The 16,915-nt window shown below is 28.9% G+C and overlaps 1 protein-coding gene across 2 annotated transcripts in view; it reads right to left on the bottom strand.

Annotated features, from left to right (window-relative positions):
• Positions 1-16,915, bottom strand: part of LOC121123296 (monocarboxylate transporter 2) — a 371,763-nt gene that overhangs the window by 14,548 nt on the left and 340,300 nt on the right. The window lies entirely within an intron of this gene.

Below are 16,915 nucleotides of genomic sequence, written 5' to 3'. Positions count from 1 at the left end.
ATAATCCTTTTGGAAGTTTTAAATGTACATACGAGAATGTAATAATTAACAAGGAGAGATATGACATAAAATCATTCCCCCGATTCTAAATGCATTTAGATATATCTTGAACAATATATTTAAATAAATAATCAGTGAATTGCTAATATATGCAAATATTTTTTTGTTTTGTTTTTAATGAAACATCCATTCATCATGATATTCAATGAGATGTCACGTTTATCCTCATTAATGCTCAATTTGTTTTGACAGGTACGTCGGACATTAAATATAAAATAGTATTATATTCGTATGGTTCGGTGCAATGGCATTATTTTTAATGCTATTCTTTTACTCAATCATAAATTTATAAAACATTATATGCAAAAAAAATGAAGTATACATATGGGTCATTTCATTAGACATTTTCAAAAAGAAACGGATTTGACTCAAACTTGGTATGGTAGATAGATTCAAAAATGAAAAGTTGGATCCGTAAATTTATATTCTGATGTTTTAAAGATACAGAAATTAAACTTTTTATAAATTTTTGATTAGATATATCGTACACCAAAGAAATGAAAGGCAACTATAATATATAATTGCGAAGCTGTCAAATAGTTAATAAAAACTTATGTAAGGTGTCATACATTTATGACGTACATTTGACGGGGGGAAGTACAGATTTAAAGGTTTTTTAGGAGGGGTATTGGATATTTCGGAGTATCTACATTCAGAACTGATCACGGTTTCACTGATCAACAAAACTTTTTTAAATTGAATTATATAAATGTTCTTCAAGATAAACAATATATTTTATTTACAAATGCATACTTCTTACATCAATATAGCGCACTTTTCTAACTGGGAAACCCTGGTGCATGAAATCTATGAAAATCAAAGAATGAAGGATTCACACGTTATTTTTTTACGTTGTTAGCAAATTGTAGTCTTACTCCTCCCAACCAGATTCCATTTCAAAAAAGTACCAAAATAAATAAGGAAGCAAAGAATAAAAAATTGATCGAAGTATATCAACGAGCTTATCCCCATTTAAAGAAACAAGAAGGTCACAAAAATATCTCAGGAGGAGTGAAATCAAGTCAAAGGGTCTCTTGAAAAGTAAGAGAACATTATTCAGCCATTGAAGGCTAAAACTGCAAGGAGAAAATTCATTCAATTGAATTGGCGGGTTATTAATTATAAAAATATTACAATCACTTTAAGTGAAGGTAATATTAAACATTAACAAGGGGGAGCTAAAATTTTGGGACGTTCAATCTGAGTGGGGTATCAAGTGTTGGACAAAAGGGGGGCAGTTCCAAAATTGTACATTTCCGTACGTCATAAATATATGCCCCCTAAAAAAAATTAAAAATGACCTTAGTTTCTGACCTTAAATATTTTAAGGTTGGTGGTCTTTGTTTGTTTTTTCTTTTAAATTATAACCATCTTCGTCTTTAAGATCTTAGAGTTTGATTAAACTACGGATCCAACATTTCATTTCTGAGTAGGACTACTTTCAATTATGCCACCTATCAGATTTGAGTCAAATCTATTTCCTTGAGGAATGGTCTATATATTTATATACCGGGTGTGGCGAAAAAATCTTTACACTTCGCTTATTTGGCATAAATCAAGATTTTTGTGAATCCGGTAAAACTGTTCTGGTCAAATACTAAAAATAAACAAAAAAATAAATAAACCAAAACAAACAACTAGATCTTCCTAAGTGTCCTAGAAGCCGAGAAAATTCCATCTGAACGTCATCAACGAATTTCCGTCTGTGCACTTTTGGGCATTGGCAAGAAACCAACAGAGGAAAAGTTGTTAGCATGGGTCCAGACCAACTAACCCTACATGAACGTGGTTACCAGCAGGAGAATGCGCCTGCCACACATCTAAAAAGGCCCAGAAGTGGTTGAAGGACAACATGCCTTTCTGGCCAAAGAAAATATGCCCCTCCCCCTACTCATCAGATGCCAACCCATTGGACTTCACTTTTTGAGTGCATGTTGAGTCCAAGGCCTGCACCGTCCGTCTCCCAAATATCAGCAACTTCAAGGAAATTGTCAACTAGCACTGGGATAGCATCTGCAATTGGCCGCCTGGAAGCCATAATTGCTGCCAAGTGGGCCTACATCGATGATTAGGGTAGCCAAGACATCAAATTAGTTATTTTTATTTTATTGACATACCCTATTACAACAGATTGCTAAAATAAATCTTGATATTGTTCTAGATTGAAAGTGTACAGATTTTTTCGCCGCACCCGGTATATGTCACTGCTTCATATGTGTCGATGATTTTTCTTGAAAAATAGATGTCCTATAGTTTGATAAGAATTTAGTAAATTCATAAATTACTATTAGTCATATGCGGAGTTTGTAATTTGGAATACAAGGGGTCAATTTTTATTAATTAACATACTAGGTATATGATTATATATATTTATATATTCCTAAGCTTTCCCTCTAAAATATTCGGGAAATTAGATTTCTATACTCGGGAATAAATTATCTTTTTAAATCTTTAAATAAATAGAAACGAAACAGAAAAAAAACTTATATAAATGGGTTTAATATTTTTATTATAAACATATATATTATTAAATTTTTTAAGTGCCTCAACTCCATCCCAAATGACTAACGACGCCACTCCTGTAGACCGATATAACTTAATTTATTTGTGGATTTTTATTGAATAATAACTATTTATTCATAAACTTGTTTTCTCGTCTTAATTCCTCTTCTTCTATCAAAAGTCCAAATGGGAGATTATAGCTGAGGCCATTGACAATATTCTAATAACAAGTTATCTTTTTCATTATCTCCTTGACACGGTCATCAAAACCATTTATATTGAACACACATATTGCATTTGTATAGATACTACAATATACGATCAGCAGAATTTGAACTATAGAGTGTCTATTGTTTGGATTATTATATAAAAAAATTGAAAAATAGAATCATAAATATTCAATTTTATTTCAACAATAGTTTTTTCATGTAATAATACATAGGTTTATAGAATGAAATGTATAATTTCTTATAAATTTTTCAAAAATCATTGGCTTCGATATAATTTACAATGTACGTTATATATATTGGATCTGTACTAATTGGTTTTTACATTATAAATTCTTTGATATATCCTTTATGTATACATCAAGTATATTTATTATTATATTATAATAATAATCCATATATTCCCAATAATTAAAAAGGAAAATTATAAATGTACACTTTTTTATAGCCGATTATTAATTATTTATACGTTCAGCAATTTACGGAACATATTTTTGATAACAAAACCTCTTATTAATTGTCTTCATTAGTAATAAACGTATCCAATTTTTTTAAAGCCTAAAGAGATGTAAAACATATTTTTATATGTTTTTTTTTGTAGAAATGTCAAAATGAATGTATTCATGAATACAATAAACTACAACATATAACTAACGATATTCTTTTAAATGTAATAAATTAATATGACTTGTTTAGAGTGAATCAGGTTTTTTACCCTCTTCAAATGCATCAAAGTGAATTTATTCAACAGGTTTAAAGTACGTTACTTAAATGAATTCATTGTTTCCTTACGTAGAAATAATATAATATATTCATAGAGAGTGTCACTCAATAGGACATAAAGTCAATAACTTAGTGGAAGGCGTGGAGCAAAATTGAAATGATAATATTTGCTTGAACTAATATTTAGTACTTAATATTGGTAATTGTTATCGTTGATTATTTGATTACTTTATCTATATAACTAAGGATTTAGGCTAGTATGTAGTTTTTGTTGGGCACATATAGAAATGGTAGGTCCTTATTTAAGGTTAAAGACCATATCAGTCTCGGTTCGGTCCAGTTTAGTTCTGCATATTAGTCCTAAAGCATATCAAGTTCGGTTCTTTATGACAGAACTAAACTTTTTCTTCTTTTTTTCTTAATTAGTTCTAATAATGACAAATATTGGCTATAAGGACCGACACTCAACCCATTTAGACCGACGAGTAGATTTTTCTAGATGGCTATTTATACCAGTTTAACCATGTAATATCTCCATGAATATTTAATTTATTTGAACTTTTGTTTTTGATAAAGACGCTCATGATGATCAAGATAATACTTTATTTTTATATTCTTTATACATAAGTACTTTTAATATTAATATTTGTAGATATAAGACCAAGTTCAAAAATGGCGAACCTAACATTTTGAACATATTTGTAATAACATTTTTGACTTTTTTTGGTATAGATACTCTTTTTTTTTTTTAGTAGATAGATTAGAAGAATAACAAGGGGATATACGAACAAATTTCGAGAATCGTAAATCCATTTTTTATTTAAAAAGTATCATTTTGATATTAAATCAAATTTTTCCTTGTTTGGACAACAACTACAAGAGTATCTTTTCTAGATTTTTTTTTGGCATAACTTTTTGCATGTTGAAACTTAATTGTTAAGTAATAGTCAGAGAATACATGTGCAAAATTTGGGATTTATCGATTAATTTTTTATTTAAAAAAATATAATTTTAAAAGAAGGAGCTGCTTAAATTCAGAAAAAATGTTAACTTAATGTGTTAAGGACCACTCCTAAAACTGGACTGGACCACAGAAATAAGGAATGACAAAGCACTATCTATATGTAATCCAAATAGACATTTTTATTTAAGAAATAACAAACTGTATATATATATATATAAAATAGAGTTTGAGTAAGTGTGTCCTTTATGTGCATTGTGTACCCACACCGTTGTACCTGAGAGGCTAAAACTTTGAAGGGGTGCCTCTTTTGAGCCTGATCTGGCTAAGACACGTGCCTATTTTTTATTTTGGTGGGGGGAGGTCATATAAGGGGGTTTATACATTATCTAAAACACAAAAACCGTTCTTTGCTGCTCAATGAGATATCTAGATAGAGAGTTCAGTTTTAAGTTAAAAAGTGACTGGCGTCTCAAAAAACAACTATGTATACAAATAACTACGTTTTCTAAATTTATTTCAAATCAAAAAAGTTATGGACAAAAAAAGAAATTTGAGAAAATCGCAATTTCGTTTTTTTTTTCAAATGCAAAAAAAATGAACTCCTAATGAAATATTGGATTCGTAAATTAAATAAAGTTATTATAAATTTGTCTTGAGATTTGTTTGCATATAAATGGATGTTTAACCAAAATATCTGTCATTTTTTGAATAATTTGTATTTTTTGTCTCTTATTTTTCACCAAACGTCAATTTTCAATTTTTGTAAAGAAATGCCTCTAAAAAATGCATTTTGTAAATAAAATTTTTAGACTCTAACGCAAAAGATAAAGTATTTTTTAATTTCTGAAATATATTTTATTAGATATTTTTGCACCATTTATAAAAAAATGAACCAGTTATCGTGACTTACTTTTTAAAAAAAAAATATTCTACATAATTTTTTTTTTTTTTGCAAGTGCGGAAAAAATTTGGTATGTTTATATTTCTCTTTACAATGCCAATAAATGTTATAAACTTTTTTTTTTCCAAAGATTGTGCGAATAAGTTTTTTTGTAATTTTCTTTGCGAATTTAAATATGACAATATTTTCTTTAAATAAAAAAGGACTTATCATCTAGACAATTTTTTTGATGCAAATATGTTGCTATGTTATTTGAAGTTTACATATATAATATATATATATTTTAAATTTATAAGAATACTACTAAGGTTACAATAGCCAATAAAATGATTAGACTTTGTAGATTACCTTAGTTAACCGAATTGATATAGTGTGAGTATATGTAGTATAAAGTATATTCAATCTCCCGCTCCATAATTAATTAATTAATTAGCCTTTGCTAGTGTAGTCATATTAATGCAATCTCAAAGGCGTTTGGCACATTACACCGAGAGTGTCGTCTTATTTTAAAAAAATGTATTTTTTGTATAGAGTTGTTCTAAATATGAATTCAGGACTATTGTTTGTTTTTTTCTCAAGCAGTTATCATTATTATTTCATTTTTGAGGAGAGATCATTGAAGCATTGAGTATTTAGGTGTTAATGTTCTCATCAAAGACGTAAGGTAACGCTGATAATTTCTTGGAGTGTTATCTTCTATATCATTAGAACAAAGTGTGTCTGATCGTAAACGCCTAGTGTCTCCGGGTAATAACGCAAATACGTGAGTAAATAGGAATCCCCCCCGTAAAAAATAGATGAATGGGCCAAATTGTCGTAACTAAGTTATTTACTATATAGAATTAGGCTCGGAAACTATTCTTTCATTATAAACAGCCTTGTACCCGTTCACTCTTTTTCCGTTCAATCGTTCATTTTTGAATTTTTATTTATTCATTTAATATTTATCTAGTATAAAAAGCCCAACCTAAAAAAATACTAATTAATATTATATAAAACCCTTTTTGTTCCTAACACGTAAAAATGAGCCTCAACCCCGTAGCTTACTAAAAGCAAAACAGGCAAATCCCAGGGGTCCTAAAATGATACTCTCAATTTTTATGAAATGGTGTCCATTTTTTCAAATTGTGTTGTAGTTTTTTTTAATATCTTCAAAATAGAGGCAGTACTTTTATTCAAGGCAACCTCCAATTGATTTTCAACAGCCTCCCTGCTTTAAAAAATAGCTGAACCGACTTATTTTTATGGATTATCTTATTTAATGGAAAGGTTGATCCGTTGCAAAGACAATATAGGCAAATGCTAAGTATGCCGTTCATTCAGGGGTACCATAATGGGTGCAAAGAAAAAAAAGGTGACCCCGAGCTTAACCCAACTTTCAGGACAACCTTAATTATTCCAACATTATAGTTGGACCAAGTTGCACCCATAAAACTAGGTTCTAGTCCGACTTTAATTGTCAGGCCCAGTCGGATTTCATTTTTTTATTTTCTGGCCGATTTTTTTGGAGAGGCCTCTGACTGGCTTTTTAATTGCTTTGCTGATTTTTTCAAAAGATTCTAAATTCCTCATGTGAGTTTATCTCTGATATACCCAAAGTGGTCCTAGTTTGTCTATAGTGCTAACATCTGCAGAAAGTGGGTTCTGTTTTTATTATCTATTGCTAGATACATTAATGCAAGACTTTGGGGGTGGAGGGGGTGCTTGCCGTGTGAGAGGATAAAATTAGTCCCGACTCATTTGTCTATATATTTTCGGCTTCAACCCGACCTGAATGCACTGCTTCGATCAGTTAATAACTGCATTTCTTAGTATGAAAATAATTTGTGCATATCAACAGTATACACTATACATATATTCGTGCAATTGTAATATTTTTATTTTCTAACACTTGCCTACAGATTTCTTTTTGTATTTCGTATTTTGCATTGCCATAAATGTCTAAGACAATTAATATATTAAGCTTTGTGTAACAATATAATATTGAATATGCATATTATTTGTTAATATTTTCCATAGGGCGCCAAATTGATTCGGATTGGCCCTGTTCGATTGTATGGTTGATCATAATACCATATAAATGAAATTTAAATACAAGAAGCAAGAGTAGGAAGAAGCGTTAAACGTCATCCATCCGGGTTTTTTTTTGTTTTTGTTTTTTTGAACAGGCTTTGCCTGTGGCCCAAAACTGAATCTAACTAACTCGAAGATGAAGATGATAACTCGACTAAAATTATTTAGGTACTCAAAGACTCGTAAATAGCTTAAGAAAAATGATTTAAATTTAATATTGCAATAATAAATCATCCACGGCTTACTAGGCCCATTCAAAAACCTGTGTATGGTACTGGACCTTAAAAGCATATGTTTATCTCTAAGTTTATTAAATAATTATTGATGGGCAACTTTCCAAATATATGACGGCTTAATTTCACAGTGTTTTGGATTTTATGATGAAAATCTAAACGTAAGTGTCAATGATATATAATACCTTCCCCAAAAGTAGATTAAATACAGTACATAGGTCTGTTTCAAAAATGTCGATTTACGGAGAGAAAAAAAACTTGGAGGAGGTGTGCACGGAAGAATATAAGTATTTTGGGGATTCCCATTCATTACTTAAATGGGAGAAATCAAATTAATATCATCTATACTTAATGTATAGATAAATTCTTAATATTTCAGGAAGTCTAATTTTTTTTTCAATCCCATTGCTTCGTTTAATTGCACCATTTGCTGAGAAATAAGTCATTTCAAGATAGCCTTCAAAACTACAAATGGTGTGTAATGGATAAAATATAAATTATAATGGACGTAAAAACATTTATTCATCTAATATTTTGTAACATTTTCATTTAATCTGTTTCTAAGACGTATAATAATTTTAATCCGACATTAGCACCTTTAATCTTTATTACTGCACAATATGAAAGTACTTTGTCTTAATTTTTAACCTCTCTTTTTTTTTAAATAATTCTTATTTATTGTCTAGAGAGCGTGGGAAGATATTCGTATTATCTGTATTTCCTACACTAAAATATAGGATCTAATAAAATATGATATTTCAATAAAACAACACAACTTTCTTAAACATCAAGAGAATTGATATAAATTTTCAGGAATTACAGAGTACAGTATTGTGCAAAATTCGTTATTTTTAAATATCTATAATTAAATTGTTAATATGAAATTCGAGTATATGAATATCTATTTTCCCACGCTCTCCAGGCAATTAATGATAGATTGTTAAAAATTAAGACAAAGTACTTTCATATTGCACAGTAATAAGGATTGAAGGTGTTAATGTCGGCTTAAAATTTATATACTTTGGATTTAGAAATTGGATAAAAACTTTACAAGATACTAGATAAATAGATGTATTAACATCCATTATATCTTGTATTTGATCCATTACAACAAATTTCTGATTTTGAAGGATATCTTGAGGTGACTTATTTTCCAGTAAAGGGTGCAATTAAACGAAGCAACGGATTGAAAAAAAAAGAAAACTAAATTAACTATATTTTAGCCACCATCAGATAAAAATTATAATTAAACCCATAATAAAGAAAAAAAGATGTAGTAATCTTCGGAAAAAGTAGTCAAAGATGTACAATAAGAAAATGAACGTCAAAATGAACGCCGTTCATATTTTTTTGCGTTCGTCGTTCATTCGTTCAAAAAATGAACGGAAAGAGTAAACACCGTTCGTTTTTCCGTTCAATGTCCAAGCCTGATTATAAACAATGGTTTTTTCCAATTTATATAATAAAATAGATCTGAAAAATGCATTTCAACTTCCTGAATTTCTCTGTTTTAGACCACTTGGATGACATATAGACAATTACATTAATATTTTTAATTTTTGAGCTATGATAATTTAGCCCTCAACCCTTGATGTGGTCTTGATACTTAACTTGAAAAGCTTGTAATCTAAAAAACCTAATATACCAAAACCAGATATGGGATCAAATCACCCATTTGCAAGTCATCAGGCTAAAGCAGTTGAGCCGGAATTTATAAATTACTTAAAATCTGAGAAACTTGTTGACACGTGTCCTCCCCTCAAATGGGTATTATTTATTTATATATTTTTTGAACAATGTAAAAATGACTGGATTCATTAATGCACTATAACACTACATATAACTTAAGATACTCTTTTAAATTCCATAAATTATTATCATTTGTTATAAAAACAATAAATGCATCTTCATTCGTACAAAATGTATTTTTTTTTTTTAATGAAAATACTTGTATGAAATCATTTCGATCTCCTCTATTATCGAGAGTCCATCAATGTTTGAGTAGATTTGCTTTGGAGCAGAAGTTCTCAAACTATTGTACAATGAATCAAATTATTTATTGACGAAAGGCTTTAATTCATTCTTTGTGGAAAATAATAAAAAGGCTCATTTTTAAAAAATACTGTCATTGTGTTAGGTGCATTGAGGATTGTCATATATATGTTAAAGCTGCACTACTGTTTGGTCATAAAGGTGATACTTGGAGACAGAACCGTCCCACAGGTGGGTACAAGATATACCCTATTAAAAGTTTCAGAAGAATTTATTTATAGAACTTTGATTCCATTGACAGTAATCGTACAGGACTATCAGCTATAAAAATGCGTGCACGGAACATTGCCCAGGAGAAAATTTCCATAGGGAAAATTTCTCGTTATTTACTAACAAAATCACAATACCTCGTCTCAAAACTTGTTTTGTGCAATAACAAGGCCACCAAGAAGGTTAAACCCCGCCTTTTGGAATGGATTTATTTGGTTTTTTAAGCAGCAGCGTTGATTTTTTTAGGCAGCAGCGTTGGTTTTTAACCTCCATGGGTTACCTGTCCTAGTCTTAAACAACCTATGGGTCGTAGTTCATTTTAAAGTTATGGAATGGCCTGAACACTTTGAGTCATTGTCATTGCACAAAACAAGTTTTGGGCCGAGGTATTGTGATTTTGTTAGTAAATGAGGGGAAATTTTCCAAATGATAATTTTCTTCAGGGCAAATTTCCTAGAACCATTAAATTGTCAATTCCGAACAATTTTACGAAAAAATTAAAGATTTTAAAGATTTAATTCTCTGATTATTAGATTTCTCAATTTAATAACTACATAATTAATCCATGGATGTTTATGACATCACATTTGATTAAGCCAATGATATTAAAAGACTTATGTATTTATTTGTATAATATGTAAAGACGTACACATTTAGAATTAATGAATCACATTTGTCCACAGAGATTAAAGTACGTAAAGGGATTTAGAAAATATAAGATTTTATGCATTTCTTTCGAGAGACAACCTTGATATAAAATTAGGTTTCAGGCTAGGCATAAATATTATTACATTTTTAAACCATTGATGTACAGTATGAATACATAAATACATTAGAGTCACAAGGAAAAACTACTTGTTCCAAATCGTGCATGACTCTTTGATGTGTTCTAAAAAATAATCCTACTAACTTAAGTAGATTATGGCATGAAAATGCATTTGAAGTATGAATGCATTGTAAAGAAAATCACGTCTCCATTAGAAGATATAAGGTAATTTTATATAATATATGAAAACAATGATAAAATATGGTTAGTTCATGTTACAATTATGTTTTATATTTGTGAAGTATAACTTGTTTTTTTAATAAAAATTTCAATTAAATATATTTAATAAAAAAAACTTTATAATGAGTTATATAAAATATGGAGACTATAGCTATCAAGGATAACTCACATGGGGATATTTTGAATTGATGATGAACTTCAATGTATTTCAAAACTCTATTTAATAACAATATATTTCATCGTTATAGAATAAAGCATAAATATGCCAACAATATAAATTTGTCAAAATAAGTAATTTTTAAATATTGTATCTAATTTAATGGATATATTTATCGATGTCACTTATTATATTTATATTTTTAAAGAATGAACGAAAATTATATATAAGTATAAGCAAGGTTAATAAAAATATTACACATTATATTATAAGTAATTTTTCATATATTTTCGGAACTTTAAAACATTGCAACTCACTCAACCTCATTTTCAATACATATCAATTATACATTTTTTTTGTATTGAAATTTTGTCATAAAATATATACATTAAATTTATTTTAATATCTTTTTTCTAGGTTTGAAAGTTCAATATTGAAAACTCTCTATCCCTATTTAAACAATTAATATTCTTAAAATTTTCTATAGTACTATAGCTAACAAAATACACTATAAAAAGATAGTACATTATATAGCAAGATAGTTTATTTTTTATCTTAAAAAACATGAAAAAATAATTTCAGTTTGGTCGATGTACCCATAATTGAACCATCAAACTATATTAAAGTCAATAAATCAAGTAAAGAGTATGAAATAATCATAGGTTTTGATCAATTACATTAAGATGGGAAAACGTAGACACTTAAAATATTCAGAATTTAATGAAAATAGCTAAGAAATGCAAGCATTAATGATGCAAATTTAAATATAAGCACCATCAAATAAGTAAAATGAAAAGGATTTAAAAAAAGGATCTAAATATAACATTTAAAAAATAACTTTTTTATCAAGTAATTTTATCAAAATAAATATTGAACATCTTGTTTGTAACAATTTTGCAAAAAGTTTATTTAGTATGTTATCTGCATTAAAGTACCTATTTGTTTTGTCTGATAAAAGTATATTTAAACAAAGATTGTCGAGAAATCTTTTGTTGTGTATGATTTAGCCAAACTCAAAGCTTATTTTGTAAATAAAATTGCTATTTGAAGTTACAACTTCGACTAAAGACTGTTTTTCAGTGCAATTATTTCAAAATTGGAATTTTTAAAAATTTAAATATGACTTATTATGTAATATATTATTTGAATTAGAAAAAGTACTTATAATGCAAGTCCAAGTCGTGTCTGAAGTATTTTATCACAAGTTCAAGTCCATGAATATTTGTATTGTATCCAGTTTGATTCCTTATATTACTTTAGAACATTTTAAGTACATAATTATTATATATAGTCCATGGTGCTAAGACATTTCTTGAGTTCTAGTTTTCGAATATAAATCGGGTGAGTCTCAAATATTTAGTCCAAATCAAGTAGAGAGTATTTGCTTGTGAAATCAAATCAAGTCTTCAAAATATTGACTAAAGTCGCCATTCTCGAGTACAACCAATGATATTAACTCTATAATTAAATAACTACTTATTGGTACATACTATGCAAGAAGTGTGAATCTTCTTAAGCAAAAGCAAATACCCTTTTATATATATCAAACATTTATCAACTATCTAGAATCGTAACAATCATAATCACGAGATAAAATAGTAGAAAACCCCGAGTACCCCTTCCCCCCACCAATGGTGTCGTAACTGCTGTGTTAAATTTAGTAATATGTGACAAAAATATTTTTGTTTAATTTGATATTTGAAAATGTTTGAGATTTTTCTATAAAAAGCAAATCAATGTTCCGTTTTTATTTAAAAATATCAAGAATCACGTCAAGTTTTTGTATCCCTTTGCAACCTCTACAGAAAAAAGAGCAAGAAATTTACAAGAAAACATCAAAAAAACTTACCCTCTGTATTTTTCTTAGTACCAACTGTTAATTATTTAGAATCCAAAAGAAATATTAATTTATTTATAGATAGGTTGTACCATAAATATTGAGCCTGACCAACTCTGGATTTTCATCAAATTCATAAAAACACATATAAATTAGAAAATATAATCCCCTCCGGCTGCGATGACGGCGTGGGAGTGCTCTAGCAGCTTCTTGAGTCGGTCGAACAGCTATTCTTCGCTCACCCTCTTGATCGCCCGCTACATGGCAGTAGTGGCTTCCTTATGCTTCCTTATGCCTCCCAAACTCGTCATTTCGGAGCAGATGCTTCAACTTCTGGAACAGGAACCGGTCACAAAGGTTCCGATCTGAGCTGTAGAGGCTCTGTTTTACCGGTTCAATATCCCTTAGGGTAAGAAACTCCCTTGTTTTAGCGACAGCGTGAGGACGGGGTTGTCCCACATCAGGAGACAATCCTTCATGTGAATCCTGTGCTATTTGAGGTTGTTGAAGGGTTTCCCAGTCGTCTTTCGGGACTCTATCATGGTCTTCCGGTCGTTCTTCTCTGTCCTTGTCTCCCGGGGACGTCCAAAGCGTGTCCTCTCCTCCAGGGCAAAACACCGACTATCCAAGTCCTTTCTCCATCTCTTGATAGTGGAGAGGCCAGGGCAGGTGTCAGGGAGGTACAGGTGGATCTCGTTGACTGTCTTGCCGAGCTTGTACCGGATCAAGAAGTAGGAGCAAAAATTAGGTGTCTCCATTTGCAGCGGCGAGAGTGGTGATCAATAGAAATTATCAACTATTTTTACCACTTGTGTGACATCACCCAACCTCTTCCAGAACGAAAATATATGATAAGAACGATGCCGTTGGAAATTTTGAGCTATTTTGTTTAATTTTTGAGATATAAACCTAGTTATTCATTTATGGTACGCCCAATATAAAATATTATTGATGGAACGATTCCAAAATAATAAAAAAATCCCGATGCCAATCGCGATTCTAGTAAAATTCCCAATTCCGATTCTTTAATATTTTGAATAATAGTTAAAAAATATAATTTTGCTATCAGGGGCGTAAACAAGATTATATATATATGTTTGTTGTGTGTGTGGGGGGGCTTTTTGGATTTTTTGAAAATAAATCAAAAAATTCTAAAAATTATATTTTAAATATTAAAATTTTTGAAAAAAAATTTATTTTTTAATTTTTTTCAATAGTCTACAACTATTCACAAAAATTAAATTTTTATGAAACTAATTTCAAAAACACATGCTTATTGTCAAAAAATTATTTTTTTGGAAAAAATAAAAATAAAGCAAAAATTTAATTTTTTGGAAAAAAATGTAAAATTTTGTTCAAAAAAATAATTTTTTTAGAAAAACAATTAAAAAACTTGGAGAAAATATTTCAAAAAAAATACAAAAATTACTGATAAAAATGTAAATCTTGAGGAAAAAAATTTGAATAAGATTTTTTGGAAATCTTGAGAAATAAAGGTATTGAAAAAATTAAATCTTGAGGAAAAAAATTAGAAAAATTAAATTTTTGAAAATAAAATAAGATTGTTAAATACCAGTAATAAATAAGAATCGGAATCGCAAATTAAACATTATTTTCACGATGCGGATCCTGATTTTAGAAAAAACACCCGATTCTCCAATTCTGATTAATCGTCCCATCATTATACAATATTCATCGAACTGAATTTCTTTATTTATATAAATTAATATCAAAATAAAAATCTTATTTAATACCCTTTTTAAGTTCATAGTACATAAGGTCAGCTGTTTTAAATTGTACTAGAGTCAACTCATGAAAATTAATAAAAACAACTAAAAATAAAATAAAAGATTTATCATTAATTTCATCCTTCATTTCTGTTAATATAAATTTTTCCTAACTAATTTTTTAACTCTTTCATTACAACAAAAGATTTCTCGACAATCTTTGTTTAAATATACTTTTATCAGACAAAACAAATAGGTACTTTAATGCAGATAACATACTAAATAAACTTTTTGCAAAATTGTTACAAACAAGATGTTCAATATTTATTTTGATAAAATTACTTGATAAAAAAGTTATTTTTTAAATGTTATATTTAGATCCTTTTTTTAAATCCTTTTCATTTAACTTATTTGATGGTGCTTATATTTAAATTTACATCATTAATGCTTGCATTTAAGATGCAAAAAGATTTAAAATAACGTGTCACAACTAACATTGTTCTTTAATATACTATTTATAAAAAAACAGAAACAAATATGAAATAAAGCATTTAACATACTCATATTCTACTTTTGAGTGCTTTAAAAATAGGTATGAAAAACGATCACTTTTCTTTTTCAAAATTATTTAAAAACTTCTTTTTTAGGAGTAAGGAGAAGTAAAGTGATAAATTCAGTGCTGAAACGAAGACAACATGATCGATATTGACTAAGCAAAAATTTGTCGTCCATTCCAGGCCTCATTAATATTTCTTAGTAACTAACTACGCAACCTCCATAAATTCACTTTTAATTTCGATGAACAAGATGATTTCTGCAACTAGGGACAAAAAAATTGAAAAAATATTTATGGACAATAGAGGGATCACTTTAAAGTACTCCCTGTTATGATATTGAGTAATAAAAAAATATGTTTTGCCGGTACAGTTGAAATATATTTTTTGTATAATACTATTATATGTAAGTGCCGCCCTCAAGCTAAAAAGTTTCCCAGCCCCTGAATTTTATTATTGTTTAAACCAAAAGTTAAACATTTCAATACAACTTAAAAAGTTTTGCCTAAATAAAGTTCTATTTTGATAGATTTTTTGGATTAATTTTGTTATAGAAAATTAAAAAAAAAAATCAATGTAAGGTTGCATGACGAAAAATGTTCCGAAATTAAATACAATTAAGTCGATTTTTTAACAAATTGTAAGAAATAATTAATAATTTAAAGGCAGGTTTACCCCAATTTATGTTTGTTTTAAATACAATGTGATATTTATTACAAAACTGAAGTCATATATCATACTTATAAATATTAATTTTTCGAACTTTTCATGCAAACTTTTTTAGTGCTTATTTATTAAATATTCCAAAAGAAAATTAAAAGTTAAACTGAAAAGATCAATGAAAATCGAATTTCCAAAAATTTTTATTTTATTTTATTTTTGTATGATTAAACATTTTTTGTAAACTTACAAAAATGTACTTTTCGAACTCTGGAATGTTTTTATCAATTGTAATGAGCTTTTATTTTAATATATATACTTATTCAACGTCTAAATATGTCTCTGAATATTAACTATACTCTAAAAAGGTGATTAAAAAAAAATAGGGACTTGCAGTTATAAGTTTTAATTGTCACAATTGTATTCCACGACTTAAAAAACAATATGAAATGTGGATTTTATCAGGTGGGCGTTCCAAAACTTAAATTTGGTTGCATGGTGTTATTTTTTATTTTGAAGATGTGTACTCCTTTTTACTTTGCTTTTTAAATCTGACTCGTTGAGCTGTAGCCAAAAGCTTCTGTTAAAAATGAGTCCTCCACCGACAGACAAACCTTAATTTATTAATGCATATTATCAGTTAACAATAATAATCGTTAAAGACTCTATTGCCTAGGAGCTGAGGCAACTTAACTTACCCCAATGTTAAAAAAAATAAATTGAAATGATTAAAATTGATGTTTGAGCTTAAGTGCCATCGATAATGGTCATTGACATTGGTTTCAAAAATTCTACATTGTTTTGAGCTTTGCAACAAAGGATTCACGTCTCAATATCACTTCTACACAATGTTGTTCCCGGTTCAGGTTTATCTTTATCGGTCTAGGTTCCGGTCTCCGATCTCGGTTCTTTTTTTTTTTAGGCTCAGTTTGGTAACAGGCACTTAAAACAAGAGGTGTAGAAAGAAAATTCGGTCCCAAGAAATGATATTAGATACAAATAGAGGAGCAGCTACCTTACATGCAGAGT

Source organism: Lepeophtheirus salmonis, chromosome 8 (assembly GCF_016086655.4).
Source record: "Lepeophtheirus salmonis chromosome 8, UVic_Lsal_1.4, whole genome shotgun sequence".
NCBI lineage: Eukaryota > Metazoa > Arthropoda > Copepoda > Siphonostomatoida > Caligidae > Lepeophtheirus > Lepeophtheirus salmonis.
Note: the sequence above shows the minus strand (reverse complement) of the source record. Positions and strands in the feature narration are given on the sequence as shown.